This window comes from Centruroides sculpturatus, unplaced genomic scaffold (assembly GCF_000671375.1).
Source record: "Centruroides sculpturatus isolate CEXI.00-Female unplaced genomic scaffold, Cexi_2.0 scaffold4388, whole genome shotgun sequence".
In the NCBI taxonomy this organism is placed as follows: Eukaryota; Metazoa; Arthropoda; class Arachnida; order Scorpiones; family Buthidae; genus Centruroides; species Centruroides sculpturatus.
Window position 1 is genome coordinate 1 of NW_019388475.1, and position 3,737 is coordinate 3,737.

A 3,737-nucleotide genomic window follows, 5' to 3' on the forward strand; every position below is an offset into this window, starting at 1 on the left:
AAATTTATAATGTACAGTAATACTATTACTAAATTCATTTGACTGTTTTAAAAGCAATATACTATATAGATATATGACTTTATTTTATCAAAATGAGTAACATTTGTATGTAATTGAAATAATTTGAACTCTACCAAGTCTGTTTTTCAAGTAACAGATGCAAAATATATGCTAAAATTGCATAAACTGCTACTAATAAACGCTAAATCTACTTTTATTATGGGTTAGGGAAAACTAATTAAAAACTGAATTATAACATTCAAATTTTCTGCTATTAAAGTAAAATATTTTGCTACTAAAAGCTGGATTTAAAGAGGAGGAAAAAACACTAAAAAATAATTAGGCAACTTTGTACTGTGCCCATAAAAAAATAGAAAAACAATTAAAAGGTAAGCAGAGTTAATCTTTTATTTTATTTCTTCATTGCTTCTAAAATTTGTAATTTCGTTTAGTCGGTTACAAAATTTTAGAAACAAAAATTTTTCATTTTATTGCATTATGATATGTCATTCCACATTTATTTTTTTCTTAATTCTTGAGTTTTTGCTGTTAAAATTTTTTTGTTACCAAAACCTGTCTCTACAAGAAAATAAATATTATATATTAGTAGTAAAGATCAAACTATAAGTAATCTATAAAAACTAGAAGCTATACTAATTAAAATATTTTAATAATGTTTCATTATTTAAGTTGTCATAGTTAAATACTACTTGATAATATGCATTAATAATAGCGTAAATAAATTAAAATTATTTTCACATAAATAATAATAATTCTTTATTTTTTTTAAATAGATTTTGTTGTAAAAAGTTTGGAAGACTTTCTTACACAAAAGGTAAAGTTTCCAGGCATTTTCTCCCTCTTTTTTAAGATCAGATTATATGAGAAGATTGCTAATAGAGTAATAAAATATAAAAAGTTTAACTTAAAATTTTTTCGGAAATTTTAGTTTTGTAATATTTTAAAATAATGAAAAACTAAATATAACATAATATAATTTTTTAATCTAATCATAACAAAAATACTGTAGTATTGAAATAACGTGACTTCCGATTTGTATCGAAAGTTCGTTTATTAATCTCTCCATATTTATTGATAGTCTCGGCTTTCATCTATCTAACTCCGTTCTTCAGACTAAAGGAAAGATAGACAGACGGACAGACTGACAAGTAAGTCTACAATTTTTTTTTTTTTTTCAAATTGCAGCCCAAACACGAATATTAAGTATGAAGAATGAAGAAAAAAAGATACAGTAACTTAAGCCCTCCCCATTGACACAAACACACGTTATTTGAACGTCACACATTGTTTTTAAAAATATTTATGAGGCAAAATCAAACCATTTGCAATACAATCATTTTGCATATGTTAATAAAAGGTCTTTATTAATTATTCAAATATTTTGAATTTTTGAGTTAGCTTCCTTTGGGTATTTCTGGATCTACTATTGATATAAAGTGTTATAGTTTTTTAAAAATTATAATTTAAGATAATTGTATAATTTTTTCAAGAAATCTAGAAAAATAAATATAATTTATTTATTTATTAAAGTTCAATAAATGATTTCTGAACAGTCACAATGTATACATAGAATCGTTTCTCTGAATAACGTTGTTTAATAATGTTATTAATATTCAAAGCTTTATTACATTAGTTTTCGAATTAGTAATTATTATATTGGCAATTAAATTAAATTTATATTTTTAACCGGTTTCTTGAATAAATGGTGTTGAACGTTACTCATAGAAGATACTGTGGCGCGTTACGGCTTCATGAAGCCCAAGCGAATTTGAATCAGGGAGCCCCATCTACAGCGTTAACTTCAGATATTTTTCTTCGCGGGAATTTTTTAGAGGGAGTATTTTCCTATAGAAGATTGGTTTGGGGCCCAGGCAATTGCCCATTTTGCCCATAGTTTAACGCGCCACCGAGAAGATATTTAAATTTATTACACAAAATATAAATGCTCAAGGGCAAGATATAATTTTACCCATTAATTTAAGACCAGATTCGATCTACAATGGTGTGACTGTTATGCTTGAATATATGAAAACGAAATTCTGATTCCAATTACTGTACTCTTGAGAAGTGAGCTTCGGATCAAATTCATATTCACATCAGTAGGAGAATCTCTTATCGATGATCATCCGGATAGCAATTTACATTATTTTATTATAAAATTTCAAAATATGTTACAGTAAACAAGATAATGAACAAACGAAATATATTAATATATAGATGAAATAAATTTTATTATAGTTTATTACAATATAATCATTTGATAAGCTTCGTTTTTTACTTAAATAGATAATTATTTTATCATATGCGCTGTTATGTATTTCCTTTTATGCATTTATTTGATTGAAGCACCGCCTCTTTCGGAACCGCCATCTTAACCGCTTCCGAATCTGAGTTGATTATATCATCAGTCAATAGATTTTTCGTTTTGTACTGGTTGGAATTCAGGAATTGTCCTCGTGATTTATAGGTTAATGAGTTACTATGTATATCAACCAGCCGGTTTATGCTTTACTAGTCGCGATTCTCACCACCTAATGATTTTAGCGAAATAAACAATTAAATGAATCTAATTTCCATAAAGAATCATATTTATTTTTATCCTTTAACACTTTATCACAAATACAGACATTATTTTAATTTATTACTACTGAATTAAATATACAATTTAATATGTTTTATATATTATTATTATTATTAACATTGCTTATTTAATATTATTAAAAATTATTTTTTTAAAATTAAAAATACACATAAACATTAAATTTTAAGAATTGATTTAAAAAAAAAACAAATCGATTTTTAATATTACCGCCAGAGGTTCCGGAATAAACGATTTCGACAGTAGCGCTACTTGCGGCGAATGACGACATTATTCATTCAATGTAGTAATGGCAATCAATGATGGTTGTTGTTGTTTCTTGCTTAATAAAAACTTCAATATTTGTCGTTAGTTATATTATATATATTTAATTTAAATTATTATTATCGATCAGATTACTGTTATTTTTGAATACAACGTCTACTTGGACGGGGATAACGGGTTTAAAACCAAAGCTTAGTTATGAAACCAAATCATCGGTACGAACTATTAAATTTACCGAAAAAAGATATATCTTGTGATAGTTTTGAAGAAATCGGAGAAAAAAAGGTAAATATTATATTAAATTACATATTTGTAAGGTTTATATATTTATTTTTAATATTAGTAAGTTACATGCATAAGAGATTTGACATATTTGACTATATTTGAATGTTTATTCCTGTCAAAGCTAATTTTTTAATAATTGTATATTTATATTAATATTGAAGAATATATACACAATGTTTTGAAATATTTATATAGTGAAGAACTATACTTGATATACAGTGAAACCTTCCAATAGCGGACACCTCTACTTAACGGACATTTTTACAATCTCCAAACCCTTCAAATAGGACAACTATTATATTTATCCGTAAATATATGTGTATACTGTATATAATTCATTGTATAGTATAACCTCCGAATAGCGGACACCGTCGGGACGGAGAAGTTTGCCCTCTGTTTACTGGTAAATATACAATGTCCTATTTGAAGGGTAAAAATGTGCGTTAATTAATTAAGTAGCGGTGTCCGCTATTCGAGGGTGTCCGTTAATAGAGGTTTTACTGTATTTATATACTTTAACATAGTTAAGAACTAAGTTGCAGTCAATATGCTTTATATACAGTGAATT

At 26.3% G+C, this 3,737-nt stretch overlaps 1 long non-coding RNA gene across 1 annotated transcript; it reads left to right on the plus strand.

Moving 5' to 3' along the window:
• Positions 1-792: 792 nt before the first annotated feature.
• LOC111616956 lies at positions 793-3,278 on the plus strand. Its single transcript, XR_002755349.1, has 3 exons — positions 793-835; positions 1,100-1,169; positions 3,015-3,278. It is a non-coding gene; the product is annotated as an uncharacterized LOC111616956 (long non-coding RNA).
• Positions 3,279-3,737: the final 459 nt, after the last annotated feature.